Source organism: Pteropus alecto, unplaced genomic scaffold (assembly GCF_000325575.1).
Source record: "Pteropus alecto unplaced genomic scaffold, ASM32557v1 scaffold201, whole genome shotgun sequence".
Lineage (NCBI taxonomy): Eukaryota > Metazoa > Chordata > Mammalia > Chiroptera > Pteropodidae > Pteropus > Pteropus alecto.
The window spans coordinates 341,440-356,761 of record NW_006430503.1 but is presented as its reverse complement, the minus strand read 5'-3'; positions in this window follow the sequence as shown (position 1 = coordinate 356,761).

The window sequence follows — 15,322 nt, the reverse complement described above, 5'->3', positions numbered from 1 at the left end:
CTCCTGCTTTTCTCTGAATGTCATTTGCTTGAAAATCTTTTCCATCCTTTCACTTTGAGTCTATATTTGTGTTTGGAGCTGAGATGTGTCTCCTGGAAGCGGAATATGGTTGGGTTTTGTTTTTTGATCCATTCTACAATTCTGTGCCTTTTTATTGGTGAGTTCAGTTCATTTACATTTCTGGTGATTTTTGAAATATGAGGTCTTCTTACAGCCATTTTGTCTTTTGCTTTCAGTCATTGTTGTCTCAATTCATCCTATGTATGCTGAACATTCATTACAATCTTGCTATAGCAATTCTCTTATTATTAAGCTTACAATGTTCCTAGTAGGGTTGCACTCCTCTGCTTCTATCAGCCTTCTATCTAGTCACCTTACTCCTAATTATGTATTTTTTTTTGTCATTTTGTTTTAGGTGTGTTGATCCCTTTTGGGATTTCCTGTAGTGCAGGCCTTGTAGTGGAGAATTCCCTCAATTTTTGTATGTCTGGAAAGGTCTTTATTTCTCCATCATATCTAACGGAGAGCTTAGCTGGATAAATTATTCTAGGCTGGCAGTTCCTTTCATTTAATAGTTTGAAATTGGATTCCACTCCTTTCTGGCTTTAAAGGTTTGTGCTGAGAAGTCCGACGATAATCTAATGAATTTTCCTTTATAGGTTACTGTCTTCTTTTCCCTGGCTGCGCTGAGAATTCTTTGTCGTTGATTTTTGATAATTTTCATACAATGTGCTTTGGTGCAGGCCTTTTTGGTTGAGATAATTGGCTGTTCTGTTGACTTCTTGAATTCCAAGTTCCAGCTCATTCCTTAGATTTGGGAAATTCTCATCAACTATTTGTCTGAAAATGCTTTCTATTTCTAGTTCCTGCTCCTTTTCCTCACCTTTGAGAATGCCCATTATTCTTATGTTTCCTCTCCTGATGGTATCAGCTAGTTCTTGAATTTCTTTCATTATTTTTCATTCTTCAGTTTCTCTCTTCTTTCTTCTTATTTCTAGATTTGTCTTCGATATCACTGATCCTTTCCTCCATTGGTCGACTCCATTTCCCAAGCTTGCTATTTCATTTTTCAACTCTTGCAGTGTGTTCTTTATCTCCAGAAGGTCTATTCTGTTCTTTTTGAGGATTTCAGACTCCTTGCTAAAGAACTCATTCTGCTCATCTAGTTGCTTTCTCAATTCCTGAAATTGTTGATATGATTCATTTCAGATCTCACTGAGTTTTTCCAGAAGTACTATCCTGAATTGTTTGTCATTTAAGTCACATATTTCTATGTATGTAAGCTTCTTTTCTTAAGATTTTTCTCTTTATTTCTAAGGTGCCTTGTCACCTTGGTTGTTCATGGTGTTTAATGGACTATTTCTCTACCTGGGCATTAATGGAAGTGTATTCGACTTTTATTTTTTTCCCCAGAAAGATTTATTATATAATGATCCTTAGGCTGTTGTAAAAAGGTGTTTTTCTTTTGGTTTCCAGTAGGTGGCGTCTAAGCCTCTTGGATCCCTGCTTTATATAAAGTTTTAATAATGTCTCTTTTTTTTCTTATAGATGTTTAATCATGCTCACTACCTCAGTCTCAGTTCCTATCAGTGTTAGCGACAGTTTCAGTAGTGTTTGCTCAGATTCCCCTGGAGCTCCGTGGCATTTCGTCTTGGAAGGTATGGATGGAAGGGCCCTCTGGGTTGGGGAATGTGGGCTGTGGCTCAGCCTCAGTTTTGCAACCACAGCAGTAAAAATCAATGTTATTTCTCTGCCATCCCCGCTTTTCTGCCATCGTTGTTTCTCTGACTTCTGCCCTGATAACCGGGCCCTGCCGCCGGCTGCGTGGAGCTCACGGCACTCCCAGGCAGGGCTGTTCAGGGAAATCACTGTACCTTCTCCTCTCCCCCTCCTCCTACAGGGAGCTCTGGAGGCTGCAAAAGGCAACTTGTTTCTCCCAGTCCACTGCCTGACACCCAGCGTTCTGACCTGTGGTAGTTCTTATGCGCAGATCACACACTCAGACGTGTGGTGTGCAGTCTAGGTGTTTTTTGTTGAGTTTTAGATATTCAGCTTATTGTTTCAAGGGGAGAGATCTGGGGATGTCTCTCATTCCATGTTTCTGACGTCCGAATTGATGTCATTAAAATGATCATACTTTCCAAAGCAGTCTATAGATTTAATGACAAAATACCAATGACGATATTTCAGAGAACTAGAAAAAATAATCCAGTGATGTCAGAAGCATGGCAGAGTGAGGGATCTCCATGGAATCTCTCCTCCTGAAATAACAAAATGAGCTGAACATTGAAACTCAACAAATAACACCCAACCTGGACACAAGTAAGTCTCAGTGAGTGATCTGTGCATATGAACTTCCAGAGGGCAGAACCGAAGGAGTCTCTGGGTAGATTGGGAGGAACAAAGAAGCTGCCTCATGCAGGAGGGGGAAGGGAGAATGTGCGGCCAGTTACCTAAACAGCCCTGCCTGAGGGATCAGGATATAAAGTGGAGCGGGAACTAAGTGTGGAGGGGCAGCAGCTGTCTTAGTAGCCACAGTTGTGAAGCGCGAGGCTGAGACATGAAGCCTAGCAGCAACCCCCACCCACCAACCGAGAGTGTGCCATCCTTCTATATCCTCCTTGACCTAGCACCGCGGGGCTCCAGCGGAATTTGCACAACTGGTACCAAAACAAAAACCACTGCAGGTACCACAGACAGAGGCTAGCTCATCATGATTTGAATAATCAGTATATGAGAGAGAAAAAAAGGCAATTATTAGCCTCAAAGCAGAGATCCAAGAGGCTTGGACGCCACCTACTGGAAATCAAAAGAACACTTTCTTATCAATAAGGCTAAAGAGGGACCTCTGTATAATCTTCTTTCTCAAAAATAAAATAAAATAAAATAAGATAAAATAAAATAAATAAAATAAAAAAATAAAAAATAAATAAAATAAAATAAAATACACTCCCACTAATGCCCAGGCAAAGAAACAGTCCATCAAACACTATGAACAACAAGAGTCAAAAGGCAGCTTAGAGAGAAAGAGAAAAATCTCCATAAAATAAGCTTAAAGATACAAAAATATGTGATTTAAATGAGAAAACAGGATTCCACTTCGAAAAAAACTCAGTGAGATGCAAAATAAATCAGATCGACAAGTCCAAGAAATTAGAATCAAAATAGACTGGAAAATGAGTTTTATAGCAAGGAGATTGAAACCGTAAATAAGAACCAAATAGAACTTCAGGAGATGAAGAACACACTAAAAGAGATGAAGAGTGAAATAGCAATCTTAGAAAATAGAGCTGACCAGATGAAGGAAAGAATCAGTGATATCGAAGACAGAAATCTAGAAATGATTCAGAAAGAAGAGACAGAAGAATTAAAAATAATGTAAAAGAAATATAAGAACTAGTTAACACCATAAGGAAAAGCAACATAGTAATGAGTATACTAAAAGGAGAAGACAGGAACAGAGAGCATAATCAGACAAATAGTTGAGAATTTCCCAAATCTAAAGAATGAGCTGGAGCTTTGAATCCAAGAAGCTAACAATTAAACTCAATCCAAAAAGGCCTTCTCCATGACACGTAATATTAAAATTGGCAAAAATTAATGATAAAGAATTCTCAAGGCAGCCAGGGAAAATACAGTAATCTATAAAGGAAAGCCCATTAGATTATCTTCAAACTTCTCAGCACAAACTTTGCTCGCAATAAAGGAGTAGAATCAAATATTCAAACTGTTAAGTCAAAGGAATTACCAGCCATGAATGTATCCAGCAAAGCTCTATTTTAGATATGAAGGAGAAACAGAGACCTTTACAGCCATACAAAAGTTGAGGGAATTCTCCACTATGAGGCCTGCATTACAAGAAATAATTAAATGAGTCAGCCCACATGAAACAAAATTACAACCCCCTCTGTTAGCAGGCAAACAGAAGCAGAGTAGTGCAACCATTATGAAGAACAGAGTATTATAAGCTTAAACGATAAGAAGAGAATTGCTATTACAAGATACAAATAAACGTTCAGCATGCATAGGAACGATTTGAAACAATAACAGAAAAGGGGAGGGATTAAAAATCCATATTCACAAAGGGGAATGGAGGTAAGGCACACAAAGAAGTAAATGGACTGCTGTACATGTACAACTATCCTTTACTTAATGTTAATGGAAATCACAAATCAAAGATCCAGAACTGAGATACATAACATAAAACAAGAAGGACCAGAGGGAAAATCCACAAAACTCAACGAAAGGAAACAAAAGGACAAGGAAACAATGAAAACATTGAGATACCAGAAAACAAGATGATATGGCTAAGGAAAACTTTATATTTCAATAATAACCCTAAATATAAATAAACCAAACTCATCAATAAAAAAGCATAGAGCTGCAGATTTGATCAAAAACAAAATCCAACTATATGCTGCCTTCAGGAGACACTTCTCATTTTCAAAGACAAACATAGACTCAAAATGAAAGGGTGGAAAATGATAATTCAAGCAAAAGGCATTCAGAGAAAAATGGGAGTAGTGATACTAATATCGGATGAAATAGATTTCAAGATAAAAAAGGTAAAGAGGAATACTGAGGAACACTCTATAATAATATAGGTAACCATACATCAAGAATACTATGCTCCCAATCAGGGAGCCCCAAAATATATAAAGCAAGTACTAACTGAACTAAAGGGAGAAAAAGACCAAATCACTATCATAGTACGGAACCTAAATACCCCACTGTCGGTATGGACAGATCATACAAACAGAAAATCAGTCAAGAAATAACATCTTTAAATGACACATAAGATCAACTGGACATAATTGACTTTTACGGAGCCTTTCATCTCAAAACAGCTGCTTATATATTCTTCTCCAGTGCACATGGAACATTCTCAAGGATTGACCACATACTGGGACACAAAACTAGCCTCAACAAATATAAGAGGATTGAAATCATAACAACCATAATGCTTTGAAACTAGAGATCGACTGTAAAAAGAAAGCGAGAAGAACCACAAATACATGGAGATTAAACGATACACTACTGAAAAATGACTGGGTCATAGAAGAAATAAAAAGAGATCAAGAGATACATAGAAATGAATGAAAATGAAAGTACATCATATCAAAACTTTTGGGACATGGCAAAAGCAGTAATAAGAGGAAAGTTCATATCATTAAAGGCCTATCTCAAGAAACATGAAATATCCTAAATAAACAGTCTAACATCCTATCTTTAAAAACTAGAAAAAGAACGAAGCCCAAAGTCAGCAGAAGGAAATAATCAAAATTAGAGAAGAAACAAATGAAATTGAAAACAAAAAGACAATAGAAAAAATAAATGGAAAAAAGAGCTGGTTCTTTGAGAAGATTAATAGAATTGACAAACCCCTGGCTAGACTCACTACAGAAAAAAGAGAAAGAACACAAATAAACCAAATCATGATGAAAAAGGAGAAGTTACGATACCTCAGAAATACAAAGGATCACACAAGAATATTATGGAAAAGGATATAAAGCCAAATTTAATAACTTAGCAGAGATGGACCAGTACTGAGAAAAATACAACCTTCCTAGACTGAATCAAGAAGATGTGGAAAATCTAAATAGACTGATCAGCAGTATGGAAATGGAAATAATCATCAAAAATCTACCAAAAAGTAAAAGTCCAGGACCAGATGGTTTCACCAGTGAATTCTACCAAACATTCAAAGATGATTTAATATCTATTCTTCTCAAACTCTTCCAAAAAACTGAAGAGGAGACAAGACTTCCTAACTTATTTTATGAGGTTTATATTACCCTGATACCAAAACCTGGTAAAGATGACATATAAAAAGAAAACCACAGACCAATATCTCTCAGGAACACAGATGCAAAAATTCTAAATAAGACACTAGTGAACCGAATACAACACAATAAAAAGGTTTACACCACAATCAATTGGGCTTCATCCCAAGAGCACAGAGAGATGGTTTAACATACACAAATTGATTAGTGTGATATACTACATAAACAAAATAAAGAATAAGAATCATATGATCCTATCAACGGATGCAGAAAAAGCCTTTGACAAGATACAGCTTCCATTTATGATCAAAACACTTAATAAAATAGGTATAGAAGGAAAGTTATGTCAACATAAAAAAGGCCATATATCATGAACCTTCAGCTAACATTATACTTAATGGTGAAAAACTAAAAACTTTTCCTCTAAAATCAGGAACAAGACAAGGCTGTCCACTATTGCCACTGTTATTCAATATAACATTGGAGGTCCTAATGAGTGCAGTCAGGCAAGAAAAAGATAAAAAAGGCATGCAAATAGGAAACGAAGAAGTCAAACTATCATTATTTGCCGATGACTTGATTCTCTATATAGAAAACTCTAAAGACTCCCAAAAGAACACTACTAGAAATAATAAACAAGTACAGTAAATTTTCAGGATACAAAATCAATGTTCAAAAATTATTATACTCTAATAATTAATTGCCAGGAAAAGAAATGAAAAAAATAAAATCCTTTTGCAATTGCAACAAAAGAAATAAAATACCTAAGAATAAACCTAATGCAACAGGTGAAGAACCTATACAATGAAAACTGTAAGACTCTATTAAAAGAAATTGAGGAATACACAAAGAAATGGAAAGATATTCCAGGTTCTTGGTTTGGAAGAACCAAAAGAGTTAAAATGACCTTATTACCAAAAGCATTATACAGATTTAATGCATCTCCATCAGCACCTTTTAAAGAAAAAGAACAACCACAACAACAAAATCATCAGATTTGCATGGAAGAACAAGAGACCCCGAATCGCCAAAGCCATCCTGAGAAAAAAGAACAAGGCTGGAGGCATCACTCTGTCCGACTTCTAATTATATTACAAAGCAACAGTAATCAAAATAGCATGGTATTGACAAAAACAGACACACAGACCATATGATCCAGCTATCCTTCTACTGCGTATTTACCCCAAAGAGTTGAAAACATTTATTCGAAAAGATATATGTACACCAATGTTCATAGAAGCATTATTCACAGTGGCCAGGACATGGAAACAACTGAAGTGTCTTATAATAGATGATTGGTAAAGAAGATGTGGTGCATATATACAATGGAATATTACTCAGCCATAAGAAGAGATGAAATATTGCCATTTGTAACAACATGGATGGATCTCTGAGCATAGTGGATTGAGGCTAGAAATCATAACATAAGGAAAACTGGAATATACAAAAAGTGGAAATTAAACAATTTTATATTAGAGAACCAATGGATAAAAGAAATTATAGTTGAAATTAAAAAACACTTTGAGATGAATCAACACAAAAACAATATATCCAAACTTATGAGGTACAGTGAAAGCAGTGTTCAGACAAAAATTTATAGCTGTAAATGCATACATTTAAAAAAAGAAAGAAGACCCAGAATTGATTACTTAGACTTACACCTTAGGAACAAAAAAAGAAGAGCAAGGTAAATCCAAAGCTAGTAGAAGAAAGGAAATAATAAAATTAGAGCCAAAATAAAAAATAGACGAGAAAAGCAATAGAGAATATCTATAAAACCAGAACTTAGTTAAAAAGATTGACCAAAAATGACAAATATTTAGCTGGACTGACTAGAAAGCTCCCACCTCCATTTTCCCCTAGTTGGGTAGACTGCCAGATGCTTCAGAACTGCAAGATTGAGGAGACAAATGCTAATTCTTTATGATATACCAGAGAAGTTGAGGTGCTGGATGCATAGATCAAGGCTTTCACTCCCCAAGAGGTAAGCTGAGGGATAGAAATTTTAATTTGTTCACTCTGTGCTGGGCAGGAGGGAGGATCAGTGGTGTATATCAACCCAAGCTACCACCTCTTTTTACTTCAGAGCAGCTAGACTGTGCCTGACCCTTCAGAACTCCAAGATTAAGAAGACAGAAGCCACTCTTTTGGGGAACCTACTCAGAAAAGTTGGGGCACTGGAGACATGAATCAAATCTTCCTCTTAATTAGGTAAAGCTGAGAGCCACCGGTCTCTTCCTAAGTGTATGGTTCTGTGCCATGGACAGGATCTCCAGCAAGAGGTTGTCTTAAATCTCCCTCTTGAGTCTGGTTTTGTATTCTCCTGGGGACATACAGGGGTATTTCAGTTAGTTTCTGATTTTTCACATAGGGAATTTGCCCATGGATTGTTGTTGAATTGGTGTATGTGTGGAAGGAACGAATGGCCAAGGTTTCCTACTCTGCTGTCTTGCTATGTCCAAAACTCTTCCACTTTTCACTTTCATACTGATTTTAGTAATTTATTTTTTTTCTTTTTCTAGTAATTTCTTCAGGTTGTTCAAGTTTTTGGTGCATAACTGTTCACAGTAGTCTCTTATAATCCTTTGTATATCTGTGATATCAGTTGTAATGTCTCCTCTTCCCTTTCTGATTTTATTGAGTCCTCTTTTTTTTCTTCATGAATCTAGCTAACAATACATGAATTTTGTTTATTTCTTCAAAAAAAAAAAACCAGCTTTAGTTTTATTGATCTTTTTAATTGTCTTTTTAGTCTCTTTTTCATTTATTTCCGCTCTTTTTATTTCCTGCCTTCTGATAAATTTGAGCTTAGTTTATAGTTCTTTTTCTAGTACCTAGAGGTAGAAAGTTAGGATACTTGAGATCTACTATAGGTTTTTGCTTATGGTTATTATGAGCAAATATTATAAGCAAATATTTATAAGTCTGTATTAAGCTCATAATAACTTCAAAGACTCCCCAAACCCCAAATTGTTTTTGATGTCACCACTTGAATCATCACAGTAAAGGGCACATATGACAAGGCTAAAGCTAACATCATCCTCAATAGTGAAGAGCTGAAAGCTTTTCCTCTAAGATCACAAACATGGATGCCCACTCTTGGCGCTTTCTAACCAGAGGAATTAGGCAAGAAAAAGACATCCAAAGGAAAAAAGGTATCCAAAGGAAAGGGAAGAATTAAATTGTTCCCGTTTACAAAATGATTTTGTATAAGAAAACCCTAAAGTCCATTTTTAAAAACTGTCAGAACTAATAAATTCTGTAAAGTTGCAGGATACAAAATCATCTTACAAAATCATTGTGTCTATACATTAACGAACTATCTGAAAAGAAAATTAGGAAAACAACCTCACGATAGCACTAAAAAGAATAAAATACTTAGGAAGAAATATAACTAAGGAGATGAAAGACGTGTATTGAAAAGTACAAAGCACTGATGAAAGAAATTAAAGACACAAACAAATGGAAAGGCATATCGTGGTCATAGATTGAAAGACTTAATATTGGAGGGGAAAAAATGGCGTATATGATAGAAGCTCTGTTCATCCCTCTGGCAAACAAATCAAAGTTGTGACAGAAACAAAGAGCAAACAGCAAGGAAAAATTGCCTGGGATCTAGATGAACAAGCCATACAACTAAGGAGAGAAATAAGAAATCACCCAGCAATGGAAGGACAGGGTCAGGACACGAGGCTGCCTGGTCCCTAGCGGCTGAGTGGGACAGAGGCTACAGCGGCGGTAGCAACAGACTCCTCTTAAAGGGGCTGAGGCAGTGATTGGACTTTCGTGGTAACGGACCTGCTCACTCTGAGCACCAGCACTGGGTTGGCTGCGGAGGGACTTAGAGGGGGACACTGAGTTGTCGGAGTGAGGGCCATAGCGATGCTCTCTCCTCCCGGCAGAAGTGCCGGTGGCATCCATTGTTCCTCTGTGGAGCCCTCCCCACTCCTAGTGTGTGGAGGCAGCTCCACCATAATCCTAAAGTCATCAGACTGGATAACAGAGGTCGCTCTGCCCAGAGGATTCCCTGAAACCCCGCTTCCGCCAAACTCATGGCCCCACCCAAGCCACATCCAGGTGTATCCTCAGCTACTCAGGTGCTCCTTGCTGAGCAATACCTAGACTCACACTGGTGGCAGCTGGCCTCGGTTCCTGGTGTGGCCATTTGAGGCAGCTATAAGCACAGCACCTATGGATTGCTTGCTGACTCTTAACAGGTGGCTCTGAAGAGGCATAGGCTTGGGCTAAATTTGACCTGCAGCTAAACCCCTCTCAGGACTGTGCCACTGGTCACCAACTACAGCTGTATTACTAAGTCCAGAAGACTTAGAAGTTTTGCTTAGTACACAGAAACAGACATGGAAAGGCAGCCAAAACGGGAAGAAAAAGCAGCAGAAACCATATGAGAGAACAGAACAGAGATCCAGGAATAATGGAGTCAAGCAATCTAACAGATGCAGAGATCAAAACACTGGTTATAAAGATGCTCAATTAACTAGGAGAAGTATAGATGAATTTAGTGATAACGTTAACAAAGAGGAAAAAAAAACATAAAATGGAAATTATAAAAAGGAACCAGTCAGAAATGAAGAACAAATTATTTGAGATGAAGAGTACATTAGATGGAATAAACAGAGTGGATAAAGAAGAGGATCAAACCACTGATACAGAGGACATTCAATTAGAACAGCAAGAAAAAAGAAGACAAGATTATAATAATAATTTATGGAGTCTATAGGACACTAGTAAATGTAAAAATATCTATGTCATAGGGGTACCTGAAGGAAAATAAGACATTGAAGAGCTATTCGAAGAAATAATGATGGAAAACTTCCCTCACTTGGTGAATGAAATAGACATACAACCCCAGGAAGATAAGAAAGTCTCAAAAACCAGGAACCCAAAGAGGCCCACACCAAGACACATCATAATTAAAGTGCCAAAGGTTAAATACAAAGAGAATCTTTACAACAGCAACAGAAAAACAGTTAGAGCACCCATAAGACTGGCAGCTGATTTCTCAAAAGAAACTATGCAAGACAGAAGGGCTTGGCACGAACTATTCAACGTGATGAAAACCCAGGATCTACAACCAAGAATTCTTTATCCAGAAAAGCTATCATTTAGAATTAAAAGACAGATAAAGAGCTTCCTAGGCAAAAAATAAAAAAATAAAAAAATAAAATAAATAAAATAAAAATAAGCTAAAGGAATTATCACCACCAAGCAAACATTACAGGAAATGTTGGAGAGACTTCTTTAAGAAGAAAAATCATGTATCAAAAACATGAATAAAGAATGGTAATAACCAATTTCCTATCAACAAGTACCTCAAATGGGAAAGAATTAAGTGCTCCAACCAAAAGATAGAGTGGCCAAATGGTTAAGAAAATAATACCCCTACATATGCTGCCTACGAGAGACTCACTTCAGATTAAAAGACTAAAAGGAAGGGGATGGAAAAAGGCATTGCCTTGATGGGCACTGAGTGAAATGGGTCCGATAGAGAAAGACAAATATGATATGATTTCACACAAAGACTAAAAGGAAGGGGATGGAAAAAGGCATTGCCTTGATGGGCACTGAGTGAAATGGGTCCGATAGAGAAAGAATCATATCATATGATTTCACAGAAATGTGGAATCTAAAGAACAAAATAAACAACAACAAAAGCGGAAATAAACTCATAGATACAGAGAATATTTGGAGGGCTACCAGATGGGAGGGGAACTGGGGGGCGGGGGATGGAGAAAAAAACAAAGGGATTAAGAGGTACAAATGGATAGTTGCAGAATGGATGTGGAGATTTAGAGTGTAGCATGGGGAAGATGATTAATAACGTTGTAATAAATATGTAAGGGGGAAGAGGGGAACTAGATTTTGGGGGGGATCGCTTTGTGAGTTATGTGGAACTCTGATCATTATGCTGTACAACTGAAACTGGTATATTATTGTTTGCCAACTATAATTAAAAAAAAAACACAAAAAAACTCAATGAATTGTACAATGTAAATGTGAGCAACTAATTGTCTATTATATTTCAATATAGCTGAGAAAAAAAAACAAATATTGCAAGAGAATAACCTAACTCTACACCTAAAGAAGTAGGAAAATAAGAGCAAACAAAAGCAAACTAAACTTAGTTTTCAAAGTCAAAAAATATAGAAAATAATAAAGATTTGAGCATTGATAAACAAAATATAGAAAAACCATAGAATCAACAAAACCAGAAGCTGGTTATCCAAAGAGGTCAACAAAATTGACATACCTTTTTCTAACCAGATTAAGGAAAAAAAAAAAGAACTCAAATAACTAATATCAGAAATGAAAGTTGGGACATTATCAACCTTTCAGAAATAAAAATGCCAACACATTAGATCACCTAATTGTGATTGAAAAATTCCTAGAAACATATAAATTACCAAAACTGACTCAAAAACAAATAGAAAAGGAAAGTAGAGACTTAAGCAGTAATCAAAAGCCTCCCAACAAAACGGCCAGCACCAGATGGCTTCACTGGTGAATTCCACAAAACATTTAAGGAAGAATTAACAATCCTCTTTCTTCTAAAACTCTTCCAAAAAAAAAAAAAAAAAATCAGAGAAGGGAAAACTTTCTAATTCATTCTCTGCGACTAGCAATACCCTGATACCAAGGCCAGACAGAAGTTCCACAGGAAAACTAGAGACATTATAATGTCCCTTATAAATATTGATTGGAAAATCCTCAACAAAATACTGGAAAACAGAATTCAGCAGCATGGTTACTCACCATGGACATATAGGATTTATCCCAACAATGCAGGGATGGTTTCAACATCTAAGTATCAATCATTGCAATACTCAACATTAACAGACAAAGGAGAAACACCACAGGTTCGTCTCAATTGATAGAAAAAAGCATTTGACAAAATTCAACACAATTTCATGATAAAAACACTCAGCAAACTAAGAAGAACTTCTTCAACATGATAAAAGGCATTTATGAAAGTACATAGCTAACATCAATCAATTGTGAAAGATGAAAATTTCCCCTTTACAATCAAGAACAAAGACAAGGATGCTTACTTCCACTGCTGCTATTATTCAATATTGTACTGGATGTTCTAGCCAGAGCAATTAAGCAAGACAAAAGAAAAGGCATTCAAATTGGGGAAAAGGTAAAATTATCTGTATTCTCACATGACATAATCCTATATATAAAAATCCTAAAGAGTACACAAAATAAGTAATTGAAATAATAAATAAACTCATCAAAATTTCATGAGAAAAGATTGGCATACAGACTCAACTGTATTCCAGCAATGAACTATCCAAAAAGGAAATGAGGAAAAACAATTCCATTTACAGGGAACTGAAAAGGAGAAACATCAAAAAACAACAAAAATTACAAAACATTGCTGAAAGATTCAAAGACATATATCGGAAGACTTAATATTGTTAAACTGTCAATACTACCCAAAGCAACCTACAGATTCAATGCAATCTCTATCAAAATTCCAGTGGTTTTGCTTTTCAAAAAGCGAATCCTTAAATAATTCAATTTCAAAATGTTCAAAGAGAAAAGTGCAAACCCCATCACTGTGCTTTCATGTCAATGACAGGCAATATTCTGTAGTTCAAAAATACACATTTTAGGTTGGAAAAACATGGACGAGAGAGATATCCCTAGATCTCTCCCATTGAAACAACAATAAGCTGAATATCTAAAACGAAACAAAAAACACCAAACTGCACACCAGCACGTCTGAGTGGGGGATCTGCGCTAAGAGCTAACACAAGTCAGAACTCCAGGTGTTGGGCAGTGGACTGGGAGAAATAAAGAAGCTGCCTCTCGCATCGGCCAGAGAGCCCTGTAAGAGGACAGAGAGTGGGGAAGGTGTGGCCACTTCCCTGAACAGTCCTGCCTGGGAGAGCTGTGAGCTCCATATGGCTGGCAGCAGTGCCCAGTCATCAAGGCAGAAAGCAGAGAAACGGGGAAGGCAGAAAAGCGGGGACGGCATAGAAACAACAATTGATTTTTACTAGCAGCAGTTGCAAAACAGAGGCTGAGCCACAGCCCCTGTATCAGATGAGCACTCCCCTATATCTTCCAAGACCGAACACCATGGAGCCCCAGGGAAATCTGAGCAAACACTACCAAAACTATCACTAACACTGACAGGGACTGAGACTGAGAGGTGTGAGCACAAACATCTATAAGAAAAAAAGGCATTATTAGGGCTTTATATAAAGCAGAGAACCAAGAAGCTTAGACATCACCTACTGGAAAGGAAAAGCACATTCATTGCAACAAGCCAAAGAGAGACCTTTATATATAAATCTTCTTTCCGGAAAAACAACAGAATATACTTCCATTAATGCAAAGGCAGAGAAGTAGCCCATTAAACACCATGAACAACCAAGGTGACAAGGCATCTCAGAAGAAAGAGAAAAATCTCCAGAAAAGAAGCTTACGGACATAGAAATATGCAATTTAAATGACAGAGAATTCAGGACGGTACTTCTGAAAAAACTCAGTGAGTTCCCAAACAAGTCATATCAACAATTTCAGGAATTGTAAAAACAGCTAGACGAACAGAGCAAGGAGATTGAAACCCTCAAAAATAACCAAATAGAACTTCTGGAGATAAAAAAAAACACTGCAAGAATTGAAAAATAAAATAGCAAGTTTGGGAAATAGAGTCGACCAAATGGAGGAAAGGATCAGTGATATCGAAGACAGAAATCTAGAAATAAATCAGAAGGAAAAAGAGAGAAACCAAAGAATAAAAAATAATAAAAGAGAAATTCAAGAACTAGCTGATACCATCAGGAGAGGAAACATAAGAATAATGGGCATTATCAAAGGCAAGGAAAAGGAGCAGGGACTAGAAAGCATTTTCAGACAAATAGTTGGTGAGAATTACCCAAATCTAAGAAATGAGTGGGAGCTTGGAATTTGAGAAGTCAACAGAACACCCAATTATCTCAACCCCAAAAGGCCTTTGCTAAGTAAGACACATTGTATTAAAGTTATCAAAAATCAATGACAAAGACAGAATTCTCAGGGCAGGCAGGAAGAAGAAAATGGTAACTTATAAAGGAAAACCCATTAGATTATCATCGGACATCTCAGCACAAACTTTACAACCTGAAAACTATTAAGTGAAAGGAACTACCAGCCTAGAATAATATATCTACCTAATCTCTCCTTTAGATATGAAGGAGAAATAAAGACCTTTCTAGATATACAAAAATTGAGGGAATTCTCCACTACGGGGCCTGCACTACAGGAAATCCTGAAAGGGGTCAAATCACCTAAAACAAAATGAAAACAAACAAACAAAACATAATTAGAAGTAAGGTGACTATCAGGCAAATAGAAACAGAAGAGTGCAACCCTTACCAAGAACAGGGCATTATAAGCTTAAACAATAAGAAGAGAATTGCTATAGAAGATAGTAATGAACGTTCAGCATACATAAGGACAAACTGAGATAACAATGATTGAAAAGGAGAGGATTCAGAGATCCAAATTCGCAAAGGGGAATGAAGATA